Raw genomic sequence first — 17,809 nt, forward strand, 5'->3', positions numbered from 1 at the left:
AAAACCAACAACATAATTTCACAAAGGAAATTATGAATTACTTTGGATCTTCCTAGGAGCCAGTCACATGACATCTCATTTTGCTGTTAGGCATAGAAAGATGACTGCAAAATCTCTGACTGTGTTTTGCCAAGAATACCTTGCACAATGTTTTAAGGTGATTTTTAAGGAGAAATGATCTTTTGTATAACATAGTAATCAAAATATGTATCTGATCATTATGGGAGATTGGTCTATAGCATATCCACAGTGGGTGTGGCATGTGGTCCCAGAGATTTCTCTACAGCAAGGCAAGACCAACTCATATCAACTGTACAGTGCCGTGGTATATAAACGATCAGTGACTGTACAGTTGTGCTCATATCCACAGAGTCTGACAATATTCGATGTGATGCTAGTATTATATACAGAAGAAAACAAACCATTTTGCTTTCTATATTTAGTCTGTGAATTTCAATCCTTTTAATACATATATATGTTTGCTATTAATTTTGAAGATCAGTAGCAAATTTCTGTAGTATCTGAATATCGGCCCAACTCCAGAATACTCTAAGAAATGGACGGTCCTTTGATTGCTTTACTTTCTCTCTAATAAAGGTAAGTATGATTCCTATATGTTACGCTTTCTTCCAACTGTATATTGAAATCTATTAAATAATGTGAGTATGGTTCGACACTAATATTCAAAGACTCTTTACAGAATTTGCAGAGAGATAACAATTCCAGTGGAGCAATTTGTGTGTTTAGAATAGTGCCTTTTGAATATCACGATAGTTTCCTGCCTGCTATAGAAATCCTCAGAAACTGTTTAAATCTCCAGCATACTTCTGTCGAATCATTGTAACTGTATTAAAACAGTCCAAACATGAGTTACAGATATCTGGAGCTCCCTCATTATGTATGTGCTGAAGTTGCTAACTGTTTATTTTTCACCCAGGTTTTGAAAGTCTCTGTTGTAATGTTCAGTTTCCTCAGAAGCATGAAAAGAGGCTTTTGAGGAGGTGGGAAGCTTTTTCAGATGCCAGATGCTCCTATTTTGGCTGGAAGTCACACCACATTTATAAAGATTGCCTTGATGTGTAGAGCATTTAAGCCGTCTCAATTTCTATTAAAATTTAAGATGAAAAATAAAGGCCATGGAAAAAACATTTATTTCCCCTAGTTTTTGTGTTCTTCAGGATACATTTTTTGCAGCTTTTGATGTACGAGATAGAAAGGAAATTCATTGTATTGTCAGAGACCTGTACGTCGACTGCAACAGTCCTTATTTCGCCATTTGGGCAAGGGGAACAAGGCTACTGTGTAAGGTCTCTCTAGTCGTCGACAAGGAGTGAAGACTGCCCATCTGGTATTCACCGCTGCGAGAAACTGGGCAAGAAATGATGGAGGGGTTGGAAATGAATGAGCCCTTCATCATTTCCTTTACCCTCCAGTTGCTGACCCCGGTAGGTGGACTCTTGCTGGAGGCAGGAATCAATGTTGCATGTAGCGTTCAGCCTGCATGAAGCTTGCTGACATGCATGGTAAGATTTCCATTACTCTCAGTGGAATTTAGAGCTACTGTTTTAGGAAAAAATCAAATGATAAGGTAGTTTTATTTGAAGTATTTTCCACGTGCGTTAAAACCTGCCTTGTAATATCATTACTCGTTTTGTGTGGCTCTATGGAAGTCTTTGGAACATGTCTGTCTGGCAAGCATGGTCTGAGGATTCCCAGACTGTTCTTATATGCTTTACTTTTGATGGATGATTTTTCCTCATAAATATTTCCCCATAGCCCTTGTTTATTTTGTTCTTAATTAAGGGGTATGTTGGTGCAACAATAACAAGAATTAGGAAGGGGCATGTTAGGAGCCAACAATAACAAGGTTTGTTTTTTTTTTTTGTATAGTCACCCATTCATGCTCTTGAATGACTTCTTCACATAAAATGCATATTTCATTGAACTTTATTCCACACCTTTAGCTGTTAAGGCTGTATTGTTGTATTACTGATGTCAGGGCCAGATATGCATCCCCCTTCTAGGAGAAGACTTGGCAAATGTAAAGCATTTAGCTGACTGAGTCCAAGGGGAGCTCCTTTGCTGGTGAGAACCCTGCATTGCTGTGAACATGCCGGGAGAGCAATGGACTATGTATGACCCTGATGGCCACCTGGATTTGCCACTCCGCATCCTGGCTCCTTGTTGGAAGGTGCTGCTCCCACCTGCTTTGTTACCCTGCTCAGCTCCTGGTTTGCCATCCCTTGTGGACCAGCTGGTCTCTGCTGTGCCCTGACAGCTGACATGATTATCCCTGAAAACATAGTTTTGTGACAGGTTGCAGGTTAGCAGCAGAACTTCTCTCTGGCTGTGAGTTTTAAACTGTCTTAAGTCACAGAGAAGAGCTGTAAAAAAATAATATTTATACATGGGATATAGAGCATCCTTATTCATATAAGTAAAATGGAGTGCTTCATTTTTCGTAAGCTCAGGAAATGCCAGTTCAAATATGCATTGCAAAATAGCAGCTGGTCAAATTTCTTTTGTTACAGTTTTTGATGAAAAGTGAAATGAGATGAAATTAAACCAATTTTTATTGTAAAATATGATGAAGGTTCAGAACGGACAGAGGAGTTTTGAAGTAGACTTTTTTTCAAGATGTTTCCTTTTTGGAATTTTTCAGAATTTCATTTCTGAATTCTGGAGCTTCATTTTGACCCATAAAGGGATTTGAGTTTTATATTATTGTTAATGTGTTTTACACCATGTCCCTAACAGTGTTCAGTGTCATGCTTGAAATACTTTATTTTATATCTTAATTTCCAATGGGAAAAACTTATTTTTTTGAGAGTTCTCATTTGCCGTAGTGAAAGAGTTTGACACTTGAATCTATTTCTCCTTCTGGGACTGCTATGACACTGTAAACACTCTGAATACAAAGCAATAGATAGTTCAACTGACTTTAAGTAGAAGATATTCTTCCTGATTGTGAAAATGATACATTTAAGTATTGTGCCATATAACTAGCAGTTTATGCACTATAATAAGTGCCCAATCATTAAATAAGATAAAACAAATACAAACATTTTTAAATATGAAAATCTTACAAATATACTTGCATCCTGAATTTAAAAAAAAAGATGTCAAAGTAATGAAATTTCCAGTAAGGTGGAAGATCAAGGTTTCCCCTAGGTCTATATCCACATTAAGTTTTTATAGAAAACTGTTGTGGTTTAGCCCAGCCACTCACTCACCATCCCCTTCCCCCAGGAAATGGGGAAGGGAATGAAAGGGGAAAAGGAAGGAGACCCATAGGTTGAGATAAGAACAATTTAATAATAACAATAATGTAAAATTAAAAGTAGTAATAATGATATATGAATAAATATATAATGATATATAAAAAGAAGTGATGGACAGTGTAATTGCTCACCACCCAGTGATCAACGCCTGTCCTGTCCTGGCAGACGGTCCCAAAACAGATAAGTCCCAACACTGCAATCTCGGATGAGTAAGAGGCCTGAAAAGAGAGAGACCGAGAGTCCAAGAGACCTGAAAAGAGAGAACTCTGAGAGACCGAGAGTCCAAGAGACCTCAGAAGAGCCAGAGAGTTTTTTCCGGGTCAACCCTCATCTATATACTGGGCATGACGCTGCATGATATGGAATACTCCCTTGGCCAATTTGGCCCTCAATGCTAAGTCTAAGTTCAAATCACAAGGGGAGTTGTGAGCCTTTTGTCCCGGCCATGCTCCACCCCAGGTCTGTTGTGCTCCTGCACACGGGCAAAAACACAGAAAGCTGAAAGGTCCTTGATGTCTCAGCACCAACTATAAACATCACCATTTTTCTCATTACAAATTCCATACTAAAACCAAAACACAGAGCTCTTCTCGCTGCTAAAAAGAAGAACTAACTCTGTCCCAGTCAAAACTAGGACAGAAACTCAGTGACTTGTGATGCTGAGAGCTGAATCAAATCCTAGAGTAGAAAATTAGCCTGCAAGGCAAGCACTGATTATATACGACTCTATCCCTTGCACTTTCTGGACTGCTTCCCCTTAACCTTTATTTTCAAGCACTCTGCTCACTCAGCTCTGTATATAAGTGTGTGCATGCATTTACCCCAAGGGTCAGTCTCTTTACACAGAGATTCTGGGTTTCAATTTTTCATCTGCCCTGTGGTGCCACCAGGTCCACATCACTCAGCCTGTCTGTCACAGGTTACGGACCAAGAGGTGGGTTTTTTGTCCATAGGGGGAGCTGAAATGCTCTGTAAAATGGAAGTATGTCCATGAACCTGCCCTGTGATGTGAGAGGTATCATGCAGGACTGGAGCTAGCCTCTTACTTGTTCCATGGGGTGCATATTCCTGGTTGGGGACAGGCAGTCCAGCCTACTGAGGCGACTGACCTTGTTATCGTGGATAAGAAGAAACCAGAGTCTTAAGATTTACTTAGGGAAAACATTGTGCAGTGGAGGGTTTTGACTATTTACTTTACAGAGTAGCTGAGAGAAAGAACAGTTTGTTTTTAATTTTGCTGTGTTAGGAGAGTACAAACTATGTAAATTGGGAGAGAAAGGTTTCGCGGAGAGGACGATGGCTGTGTGCTCAAGATGTTTTTCTGGATGTGTGTCTCCTCCTAGCCAGGCGCCTTTCGATTGGATGAGGAGGGCAGCCGTCTCAAGAGGGTGACCATGAAAAGGAAAAGGTGGGAGAAGCGGTGAGTGGATGTGCAGAACCGGCTGCGAGTGGGATGCCCAGGAGGCGGAATGTAAATGTTACCTCCAGTCATTCTCCTGCTTCCTGCTAGGGAAATATAATTATCCTGCCCTTTCCGTCAAAACGTCTCACTACAGCTCTGGATGGGTAGCTACAAAAATAGAGGGAGGTGACCAATTTAGCATAATGTCTGTGTCTAAATAAAGCCCAGTTTTGGTCTATGGCCAAATAATAGCATCCACTACTCTTTGGGTATATTAATGTATGAAATCACTGGGGTTATAATTAAGCATTGCTATTCAAAACCAAGCTATGTAGTACTGATGCCTTTCTGTATATTCTTTACTTACAAAAGTGTGAACGCTGCCAAGAATTCAGCAACGGAAGGTCTGGTGTGCAGCTGAACGAGACGTGCGTTACCATACTATCATCTAGTGGCAGCAAGAGGCAAAACGATGGAGCTGAGCAGTGGTTTGCTTCTGCTTGCATCAGAATTACCATGATATTGAGTGCAGTCACTGATGTGGTATTGAACAACTGATTTCCCAGTTCTGAAGTCTTTGGTCAGCTTTCTTCTCTTCTTTGTGAAAAGATTATTTTGATTTATAACACAGAGACATGCACTGATTTTAAGTTCAATGCCCGAGTGGGAGTTTTGACTAAGAAGTGAGAAGTGTGCCCAAATGAGTTCAATTATCATGCCTTGGAGTTAAGAAAAAGAAAATAAGTCAAGCTGTGCTCTGCAGGCCAGCATCAAAATTGCAGGTGCAGATCTTCACCTGGCATCAATCAATTTCAGGGAAGCCAAATTGATTTATACCTGCTGAGGATTTGGTGCAGTATCTTAATGAAGTCTAAAATTATGCTTTTTTCAGAAAGAAATGAGAGAGAGGTATTTTGATGTTTATGATTTATTCTGACAACTGTTATTCAAAGTCTGATCTGGTGTAAGAGATACATCTGTCATTCAAATTTACGGGCAATAATCAGTTGTGACACAAATATTGAACGTAAAATAGTTGAAATAGATGTATGCTGTGAAACTTTACGCTTGCAAGTATGCAAGGGGTATGATGAAGAACACAAAGAAGCAGTAAAAGCATTCAATGTAAAGAATAAGTCCTCTACCATTTTATATTCTTCCATGAAAATGAAACCTTTGCTTTTTACCCCACTCAACATTGATTCCTAGGAGTAGGCGGGTGCCATCTGGTGAAGAAAAGATTTATTGCATCTCCAAAGAGCCACAAATCCAAATTTGTTCCCTCTTCATTCTTGAGTAGGATCGGAATAGTAAGGACAGACAAAGATTCTGGAAGAGGGAAATTAGGTGATATGTTCAGTTCAGTGTGTTTTTAGAACACACTGAAATAAAAGAAGGTATAAAACCGCCAAATACTAACTTCCTAATAACAAAGTGCCCTATATATAGGCATATTAACTTGTTTAATTCCATTCCCTGCTTCTTCTCCAGCATCACCTCGCTTCTCCTCTAGATAAAAAAATCTAATAAAGTAACTTGTGACTTTTTAAGATAAAGTTCAATATCTCTTCTAAATATCCCCAGCTGGATTAGCAGAAAAGTTTATAATCGACCTTGATGTAGGCAATTTGTGCTGATTTTTGGCTACATTTTACAATTCAGAACCTTCAGAAAGTGGAAGATAAATTCTAGATCCCTTAACCTTGTACTGCAAAAGCATAAATGCATTACAGCTGCTGTGTTGGTGCCATTCCTACCGGTTAGTGATAACATGTTTTTTCAAAAAAATACTCTTTGAGAATATTGTCCTGGTCTCCGCAGTGTCTCAGTTTTCTTCTTCAAGCTTCTCTTCTTTTTGCATCTAGTCAGACCCACAAGGGAAGTAAATAGTATGCTTTTATTATATATTCCGTACTGTATTATCTTGGAAATTAATTTGCCTGTGCAGTTGTTTTGAATCATAAGCAATTTAAAATGGATTCTTTGAAAATATGGTTTATGCTATTAACTAAGAGGAATCTCCTTTGAGTATAGACATTTTTTGCTTTAGAGTAAATAGAAGATCAACAAATCTAACCCATGAGACAAATCTGCTTCATGGCTTTAAATTAAACTGAAATGGGCTGGTTACTAACAGATGAGAAATCAGTGTCCATTAACCTTATAGTTCGGATGATGCAGGACTTGAGTTTGCAGACACCAGACATGTCCACTATTAGCTGACACCAGGGATGACACCTGCCCTGGTGCTTTTTGGTCCTTACATTTGGCCAATTTTACATGGGCCCAAATCTCTTTTTCTGGTGCCGCTTGCTGATCACCGTCTAGCAGTGCCTGCCTCAGGCGTTGGCTGCTCCTTCTGTCATCAGTGTTAGCCCGGTTTCCGAAGAACAAGGCTAATGAGATTGCATGCTGTATTTCCTTCTAATAACTTTTGAACCTTTTAGCTGTTTTCAACCAGATGTGACAGAAGGTCTCAGGGATCTGAAGTTTTTAAACATTTTGTGTGAAGATGTAAGTGGGTAATGAACAAAGATTTCCCTCAGTCTCTCCTGAGGAAATGGCTGCAGCGTGAACTTACCTGTTGTTAAACACCAAAGAGTCATCTTGGAGACAGGCTATACAAAATCCTAACCACAGGAAGAGATTTGATTAGAACTTGTCCTTGTTAGGCACTGAAGACTTGAGATAATAGTGGCGGATGCTATAGGAAACCAGTCAGGCCCATTGCTCACAGAACAACTCATCTCTCCTATGATGCCCGGTTGATGGTATGCTGACTGTAGTGAAAAGAGGCCATTATATCCTCTCTTATCCTAGAAGAGAATGTTTTCCATACATGTCTCTTTGAATCAGCTTTGCTGTGGTTTGTGTGTAAATGACATTTGATCATTTTTTTACTTAATCCCACATTGATTCCGTATCTTTTCGCCACCTCGTTGAGATCACTAACCAGGGATGAAGACAGAATTTTCAAAACCAGCCAACATTGTCCTGGCTCTCCTGGGAGCAAGAATGGTCATTGTCAAAGCCAGGCAATATAGAGTTCTGTGCATCCCACATTTTGGATACATGCAGAATGCTTTATGTTTGCATTTACACAACGTTTTATGCCTTTCCCCCTGGCTGTATTTTGCTTCTCTTGTTCTTTGCCTTGTTTATGCTCAGATGGGATATAGGCAAAAAAAAATGCCTTCTCTGCTCTTTAAACAAGCAGTGTATATGTGTGATTGTGGGCTACAGATAAGTGCCTTCACAGAAATCCATTTTTAATACTGAGCAGACAGCGAAAAAATAATTTGTCATAAGATTACAGAAAGGAATAAAATGGAATATTTAAACCAGTTAGGAAATTTTTAAAGATCTTAAGGAGTATGATAATGATTATGCAGACTAGGTTTATTGCTAGGTATATAAAGCAAATGAAAAGAATCAAAGGCGAACACGCAGCGGAAATCAATATTAACTAAGGTATTATGTACGAAATTAGTCTAGAAAAGAAAAAGTAATATTTCATGTGAAAAGGATTGAGTGAAAGCAATCATGGGGCATAATTAACTGGGCAGTTCCTTACTTTTGTGGCTTCAGATGAGCCTGTTTTACCCTTAATTACCCTGAACTGATTTTAAAAAAGCTTTATTCAAATTAAGTACTGGGTTTTAGCTTATTCTTACAGATTGCTTTGCATCTGCTCAACCCCTGACTCCATTGCCAATCTCCTAATAGAGGATGGTTCTCCTGCTGTAAGTGACAGGGTGTAGGGTTTACTGTGCTGGGAGCACCACTACAGTAGACAACCTGGCCTGGTAGATGTTTTGCCTAGCTAAGGTAAAATTTTTGCATCCCATTTTTGTATCCACAGGACAGTGGATACATTTGCTGAACATCTGGGATGTCTTGGGGTGCCTCAAAGGGCACTAGGTGCCTCCATGTGAGGCAGCTGAATTGAGCCCATCATGATGATCAGTTTAGCCTCCTGCTAATTACCACCAACAGCGTTGACAGGAGATTTCTGCTGGCTGTGTGACCTCAACGCACAGAGGCCAGTACCTAAATGGAAACTTAAATGGAAGTGTCCAGATCCTTGTACTCCCCCGACTGCTCCTGGGGGTTGTCTCCTCTAGTTTTAAACATCAGCACTGCAGATACCTGCATCTGAGCTAGTCACACTGTCTCTCTTTATAGCCTATGGGGAGAAATAAGTGCATTCAGGGTATGATTCATCTGTCCTATTTTAGATGCCTAAATTGGGATGGGAATGTTCCTTGTTCTGACTTCTTTCTTTCCATTGCTCTGAGGTGAGACCAAGATGACAAGCTAAAATGCAGACCTTTTTTTCTGATAGATGAATCCCACCCTTCAAATCTCAGGAGCCTCCGCCCCAAAATCCCTGTTATATAGAGCTGCCGCTCAGCTGTTTCCTTTGTTGACCAGCTGTGCTTGTCCTGTAAGGTTGTGAAGAGAGGCTATACGAGGGTGTGAAGGAGGTGTGACCTCCATTAGAAGAGCATGACCTGCCACGGGTGGCTTATTGTCACATGGTGGATCCAGATGCCCTTTCTATCACGCAGCCCAGTGTGGTACTGACTCATGAGTCACACTCAGGAAAAAAATCAGTGCTCTGCCTGCAGAAAATAAGTCTCTTTTCTCCCCTTCCCAAACTGGCAGTTATGATCACTATGTTAGTGCACAAGTAAGCTGAATTTCTTCTTACCTCTCTTTCTTTGCGTGAGACAGAGAGAGTAGTTGTTGCTTGGCATTGTTTCTTCTTCCTTCCCTGCCACCTGCAATGTCTGCCTTTCTTAGTTTGTGCTGCAAAGCAATAAATCACATCTCCAGGAGAGACAATGGGCAGCAGAAAGAAGAAACCACAAACACAGTCACAGCAGAGACCATTTCAGTGACTTCCATGCACAGTGTCTTGCTTGACTAGTTTCAGCAGCAAGAGCTCGACGGAGAAACACTTTGGGTGTGCTCTGTAACCCAGATGGGAATATACCACATTGGAAGTGTTCAGAAGGTTGCAGACTTCCTGCTTGTAAGTGTAAAATCAAACATCTTCCAGCTCTGACTAGGACTGTACTGCGTTTCTATAAGCTGACTCTCGACACTTCATCTAAATCTGTGAACTAGGAGACAGAGGTAAAAGAAAAAGGTTCCTTTTGCATGGAGAGTTCAAGAAGAACTCTGATGGGGAGATGGGAAGATCTGAGGGCAAGCCTGAAGCCCTCAGGACAAGATGGCTGACGGAGGTGAAAAGAAAAGGAGATCACTGCCCAAAAGGTCTGTGGAAGAGTTATGATGTGCTCATGGCAAAATCGTAGAACCATAGAATGATTTGGGTTGGAAGGGACCTCAAAGATCATCTAGTTTTTACCCCCCGACACAGGCAGGGACATCTTCCACTAGATGAGGTTGCTCAAAGCCACATCTGACCTGGCCTTGAACACTTCCAGGGATGGGGCATCCACAACTTCTCTGTGCAACCTGTTCCAGTGCCTCACTACCCTCAGAGTGAAGAATTCCTTCCTTATATCTAATGTAAATCTACCCTCTTTCAGTTTAAAGCCATTGCCCCTTGTCTTATCGCTACAGGCCCTTGTAAAAAGTTCTTCTCCAAGGGAAGGTCTTGCCAGCATAGTGCTCTTTCTCTTTCAGACAGGAGGACCCCAAGGAGCCTTTCTTTAGTGAAAGGTTCGTTCAGAGCATAAACGTGTTTGTAACATAAACAACTTTTTAATGCAAAAGAAACAAAAAACCCTGTCTTTTTTTTTTTTTTTTGTATGGAACTAAATCTGGGTTTGGTGGCCTCTCTGAAAGTGTTTAGGCTGCCAGGTGTGGCACATGCTGCGAAGAATCTCCTACAATACACTGTGTGTGTGGTGTCTCTGCCTTTTTAAGTGTCCACTGGGGAAAAATGCCATTGCGGAGGGATGTGGAGGCATCGTGTGGTCCTGGGAAAACAGTCAGTGCTAATCAGCAGAGAGACGGGTCAGGTCTGCAAATCCAGCAGCATTGTTGGAGACCACAGCTGCATTCAGACTGCCCAGAGAACAAATGTCTGCTGGTGCATCATTAGAATACTTTACTATATAGACAGCATATTTCTTTTTAATCTGATGGAAAAAGCTTTTGTCTGCTATGATAAAATAGGAAAGGCTGAAAGATTTACTGTCTCAAGGTTAATTGCAATCAGATCTTTGGTGCAATTAATTTTAACAGGGGAAAAGAGTCATAGACCAGAAGAGAGGAAGGGCAGGTTAAAGAATATTTAGATGAGTTAGAAATGTTCTAGTCAGCAGGATCAGGTGAAATTTGGTGCAGAATACTTAAGAAAGTTGCCAGTCGGGCCCAGTGCGGCTGCAGCAGAGAAAGGACTGAGACCTGAGAGAAACAACCACACAGACACCAAGGGCAGCAAAGATGGAGCGGGAGGAGGTGTGCCAGAGCTGAGATTCTCCTGCAGCCCGTAGTGAGATGGCAGGTGGTCCCCCTGCAGCCCACGGAGCAGAGATCCACTCACAACCTGTGGAGAGCCCCACACTGGACCAGAGATGCCTGTGCCTAAGGGAGGTTGTAGATTGTCTCTGTGGGAAAGACCCCTCATGCTGCTGGAGACTGATGACAAAACAGAGATACATCTGCAGTCCATGGAGGATCTCATGCTGGAGTGGGTGATTACACCCTAAGAAGCCGTGACTGTAGGAAAAAATCACGCTGGAGAAATCTGATGGGTAAGGATTGCATCCTGTGGGAAGGACTCACGTTGGAGAAGTCTGTGGACTATTTCCTGTGAGGAGGGGATCCATTGGAGCAGGTGAAAGAGTGTAGGTAGTCCTCCTCCTTCAAGGAAGGAGTGGCAGAAACAACCTGTGAGGAACTGACCATTCCCTGTTCCCCTGCACTGCTGGGGGAGAAGGTAGAGCTGGAAAGGAGGGAGGGGTGAGGGGAAGGGGGCTTTTAAGATCTGGCTTTGTTTCTTGTGGTCCTCTTTGAATGAATTGCTAACAAATTAAATTGATCTGTCCCCACGCGGAGTCTATTTTGCCTGGGGCCATGGTTGGTGGGTGATCCCTCCCTGTTTTTATCTCGACTCTCAGCCTTTTGTAACACTTTTCTCCTCTCCACCCCACCAAGGGAGAGGAGCGAGTGAGCAGCTGCGTGTTAGCTGAGCTGCCGGCTGGGCTGAACCACGACAGCAGAGTACATGGTTAAGCAATTAAGTAAAGGCACCAAGTAGATAATAAAGTGATGGAGACAGTAATTGTGGATTTGTCAAGAACAAATCATGTCAAATCCACCTTTATATTTTTGACTTTGCTGATCTGGCAGATGCAGAAAACAATTAAGATACAGTATTTCTTGGTGCTCACATGCCAAAGAGGAATAGTTTTGATTAATTTCCAGAAAATGATTGCACCACTTAAAAAACTGCTGTCAAAGAAACATTATCAGTGCTTTGGGATAAAAATTAGAGGGCATTTCAAGTCAGAGTTCTATGAGGTTTATCCTGAACACAATTCTACTCAGTATTTATACTGATGTTTTGAATGACATAATGAAAGAGTAAGGAGGAATTCAAGAACTGTGGTTGACAAGATCATGTTTAAAATTGATTTTTACTCAGTGGAAAAATGCCTGATAGCAACCAATGGCATACAATAACAAAGGGAGAGAAGTATTGTACCTAAGAAAAAGTGACCAAATGCCCTAAAATATGTGAAAGACAGAAAAGACTGGAAGGTTTCAGGCTTAACATCAGTCCTAAACTGCAAAAGATTTGAAGACTTGATGGTTGTCGTTTAACCTCACCTGCAACCAAATACCATGCAGCTGCTTGCTCACCCTCCCCCACCCCTAGGGATTGGGAGTAATCCGGAGCAAACCTGGGCCCCCTTAGAGTCTAAATGATGCAGAACATGGATCAAGGCCTCCTGTTTGCCCTGCAGCCCTAGCTCAGTGCTTCTTATCCTGTCAAGGCCTCCGGGAATCACTCTCACTAGTAAAAATTATGATTGTGGTAAGAGTGTAGTTTGATACTATGACTCAGCAATAGAAACATAAGTATATATTAGTCTTACATCCTTGAGGTAACTATAACTTTAAAAAATTAAATTCTACAGTTGTGTGTCACCCAATACATGCCTTTTATGTTTTTCAGTATGTGCATATTGTAAAGGGTGTAGATAGTAAGAGTGTACATATGTAAATTCTTTTTTTGAAACTAATCATAGAATCATAGAATCGTTAGGGCTGGAAGGGACCTTCAAAGGTCAATAACTGATCGCAGACATTTTAGTTTTCTTGGCTGCTGAAAAGGCAGAGAAAAAATGATAGACATGATAAGCAAATCATCTTTAACTACCTGCTTATCTCAAAGCAGAAAAACCTCAATACTTATCTTATTTTTTTATACCTGAATGACTTAGCATGTAAAGAAATAGGAAAAAAAGTAACCTTCTGTTCCTAGGTGAAGATCAAAAAGTATTTTATAGACTTTAAAAATTAAGATTTTCAACATCCCTATGCATTAGGTAATGATCTAATTTTACATGTGGGAGAAACTAAGGCACAAAGAAATAATCAGATTTATGAACCATATCATTGCAAGCCTGTGATAAAGATCAGAATAAAACCTGAAACTCTTCAGCATAGTCTTTTGCTTTAATTAAAGTTCTTTCCTAAGAGCTGTGGTTCTCAGGAGTTTTAGCAGATATACAGGTTGAAATTCTGATAATATAAGTCATTGAAATATACACTGCATCTTTCGAAAGCTGGGAAACGAGGTTATCGTCTTCGATGGGCACGGATGATCTACAGCAGAGCTCATAAAAAGGAGGTCACTTTTTGTTTGGCAAAACCCTCTCCTTTCCTCCTTATGCTTCACCATAAATTGCTATAGGTCAGTAGCATAATCTAGTTTTTGTGTGCCTTTGGAGTAAGTGGAGTTATGTACTATAAGTGAGAGAGATTATTAATGAAAAGACAAAAATATATCCTGCTGAATTGCTTTGTGTTATGAAACCTCACACTCACATCCATTTGCATGAAAGAAGAGAGACACTGTTTTTTGAAATCAGTCATAATTAAAAGATTGTTTTAATGATGTATTACTGAATCATTTATAAATCGAAAGAGGGAGAACTCAAACTGGCTGGTATCTGCCAGAGAAAAGGCAGGTGGCTGCCGTTGTAGGCAGAAGTGTCTGCCAGTGCACGTGCATAGCCATGTGTGAAGTTAGCCTTGCTGTGAGCAGGGGCTTGGACTGGGTGGCTTCCAAAGGTCAGTGCATAGCATGTCTCCCATCACAAAAACAGCCTGCCTGATAGCTTGTGTAATGGGGCCACTGCAGGAACAGCGGGGTTAAACGGCCTCTGATCTCCAGACTGAATGATGAGCTGGTAAGAACATTACCAGTCAGGCCCTTCACCTCATTTCTCTGATAGAAACTGCCGTCATTATCCCAGCAGCAAGAGAGCCAGATGCATGTCCACACTTCTGTTACCCTATTTCAGTATATTAACCCCATCCACAGTGAAGAAATAATTGCGTTAATACGCAAGGTGTGACCAGGACTCGGTGAACTGCAGCAACTTGTCCCGTTTTGCCTCTTCTGCTCAATGGTGGTAACCTCTGTCAGAAAAGTAGGACAGGCAGAAGAAGTAACATTGGAAATTGCTGCATCTAAATCTGTCAGAGCCGTTTCACAGGTTTTTGAATATAGATAGGAAGAGTAATTTCTGGCCTGAGGTCCCAAAGCCACGTGCATATTTTCTCATGGTCATCAACTTCTTTATAGAATCATAGAATCATAGAATGGTTAGGGCTGGAAGGGACCTTCAAAGGTCATCTAGTCCAAACCCCCTGCAAGGAACAGGGATATCTCCAACTAGATCAGGTTGCTCAGGGCCTCGTCCAACCTGGCCTTGAACGTCTCCAGGGATGGAGCATCCACTACCTCTCTGGGCAATCTGTTCCAGTGTTCTACAACTCTCATGGTAAAAAATTTTTTCTTAATATCCAACCTGAATCTACCTCCCTCTATTTTAAAACCATTACCCCTTGTCCTATCACAACAGGCCCTCCTGAACAGCCTCTCCCCATCTTTCTTGTAGGCCCCCTTGAGGTACTGGAAGACCACTATAAGGTCACCCCGGAGCCTCCTCTTCTCCAGGCTGAACAGCCCCAACTCTTTCAGCCTGTCCTCATAGGAAAGGTGCTCCAGCCCTCTTATCATCTTCGTGGCCCTCCTCTGGACCCTCTCCAACTGGTCCATGTCCTTCTTATGTTGGGGACTCCAGCACTGGACGCAGTACTCCAAGTGAGGTCTCACAAGGGCAGAGTAGAGGGGGAGAATCACCTCTCTCGACCTGCTGGCCACGCTCCTCTTGATGCAGCCCAGGACGCGGTTGGCCTTCTGGGCCGCAAGAGCACATTGCCGGCTCATATTGAGCTTCTCGTCCACCAGTACTCCCAAGTCCTTCTCCTCAGGGCTGCTCTCGATCCATTCTCCGCCCAGTCTGTATTCGTGCCTGGGATTGCCATGACCCAGATGTAGGACCTTGCACTTGGCCTGGTTGAACTTCATGAGGTTGGCACGGGCCCACCTCTCCAGCCTGTCGAGGTCCCTCTGGATGGCATCCCTCCCTTCCAGCGTGTCGAAGGCACCACACAGCTTGGTGTCATCGGTGAACTTGCTAAGGGTGCACTCCATGCCACTGTCCACGTCACCAACAAAGATGTTGAAGAGGGCCGGGCCCAACACGGATCCCTGAGGGACGCCACTCGTGACTGGTCTCCACTTGGACATCGAGCCGTTGACCACCACTCTCTGAGTGTGGCCATTGAGCCAACTCCTTATCCACCGAGTGGTCCATCCATCAAACCCATGCGTTTGTGTGTATTATGTGTATTTCCAACTTCTAATACCTAGCGGACTGCAGAGTGAGGCAGTAGCTCTAGACAGTTCATCTTTGTTGTTATACAATCTTAATTTCCAGCACCTCAGGGAACAGATAAGCATTACCAGCTCCTTCATGAGCTTGGATGGTGGCTGAGAACTCTGCCAACCAGACTGCTTGTAAAAACCCCAAAGAGCTCAAGACATTAAGCAACGCAGGAGTTGGCTAGATAAAGAGCTTTAGCAGCCAAGCACTCAGGAGATGGGAGGGGGCAGGTGACCAAAAAGGAGTAGATTGTCCTCAGAGGTTGCAACAGAATTGACATATCCTTGCAGAATGCTTTGATCCCGTCAAATCCAGTATTTTCTGACTGCTGCTGGGAAATTTCTGATAAGCTCCAAATCTAAAGTACAAGTAGAAATCTTTGCACTTATGTTTTTGCTTTTTATGTAAAGAAGAGATAAGATATGTAGGCTTCACGTTACACCAAGTACAGTAACATGTAATATAGATTTGAAAACAAAGGAACTTATTTTGCAATGTCTTTTCTCTCATTTACACTTGTGAAAGTGACTGTAATGTAGGTTGTACAGTGAATGCACTAATGAAAATGCTCAGATACCTTCTGAGACATGTTTCCTCTGGCCTATGGCTGTTCTTCCAGTGGAGAAAGATTTTGTACAAGCCTGATTATGATTACACAACTTTCTGATTTTTGGTTACAGATTTAATTCAATTGCTGGCTCATTACTGCCATGATAACAAGTTCTGAAAGGTACTAATATGTAATCAGATCTCAGGCATAACAATATGGTTAAAATTATTTCTGTGAATCAAATGAGATGTTTTGTCCCTCAATTATCATTTTCTTTCGTTGTAGGGTAAATAGTGGTGCAAAACCTCCTTTGGACACATCCTTCTTCTGATGTCCTGTCTTTAAGAAGCAGTTGAAAATCTCACCTTACGTCTGATAGGCTTCATTATTTAAGTAGACTATTCCTATAACATTTAGATGCATAAAATTCTCACTGAAGTCAGCACAGTTATGGTGAATTTATAATACTTTGGAATTGAAAGCAAAGTTTAACATATTGAAATGAACATCTTCAGCTTCTTTTAATGTAGACCAACATAAATCCTTTGCTTGATACAACTTACAGTTTAGCTATGGCATTAAATGTTGGGGAAAAAATTGTTCTGTTTATTACAGTATAAATAGCTTCCTGCATTGAACTGAGAACGGAACATAGAAGCACAGTCCAGAAATTAAACCAGATCAGTTTGCTCACTGTGGAAAACAGACAGATAGGAGACAAAGAGAAGGACTTCAGGTAATACACTGAATACCATTCAGATTATAAATACCAGTAGTTTTTAAATGACACTCAAAAGAGAGAGAAAGAAGTAATAAAATTGAGTAATTTTATTGTGATGTTTTCCAATTCTTTCATGATGATTGTAATAATTTACCTTACGCTTGAAATAACTGCTTTATAATATGAAGCACTCCTGAAACTACTGATTTGTTTTTGTTCACTGAGGATGCAAATCTTTAGCTTTTATACAACTCTCCTGTTTAACCAACAGGTTAAATTAATCTGTGGTCGGCTGTGAAGAGTTTCATGCGTATCTGAGTACTTTTGCACGAGTCTATTCTACAATGGCCCTTATAGGTAGGAAATAATTCATTTTTTCCTACTTTGCACTGAATTTTATTAATTCTGAAAACGCTCCTGAACTTGATAGCAGTTATCTCAAAATACAGATGCATCCAGGCTGAAGTATGCAACTGAATTATTTTATTAGCCAAATTTAGATTTTGGTGTGAATGGTCAAAGTAGTCCTTTTAATAAAATGGACTGGGCCAAAAGTCCACATAAAACCAACTGAATCTTTTAAGTCCTTCCTTCTCAGCTCAGGATCCCAATGAACACATTTCTCATTTTTAATGCTTACTATGAATACTTAGCTATGTTTTAAGCCATATTTATCCATGTTTTAAGCTAGTCATACACTTTTTCTCAAGACTTTTTCCATCAAACTTTTCCCTTCACATCTAAAGGTAGAGAAAATTCTCCCATTCCTCCCTTCCCTAGTCTAGTGGTTTTCTGGAAGGTGAATTAGTAAATGAATGCTACCCTTAATGATCAAATACATCTAATGTAAATAATTTCACAAAATTTTGATTCCATTCAAATTCTTTGAAATTTAATTGAGATGTGTTA

The sequence above is a fragment of the Tauraco erythrolophus genome, chromosome 2 (assembly GCF_009769465.1).
Source record: "Tauraco erythrolophus isolate bTauEry1 chromosome 2, bTauEry1.pri, whole genome shotgun sequence".
Lineage (NCBI taxonomy): Eukaryota > Metazoa > Chordata > Aves > Musophagiformes > Musophagidae > Tauraco > Tauraco erythrolophus.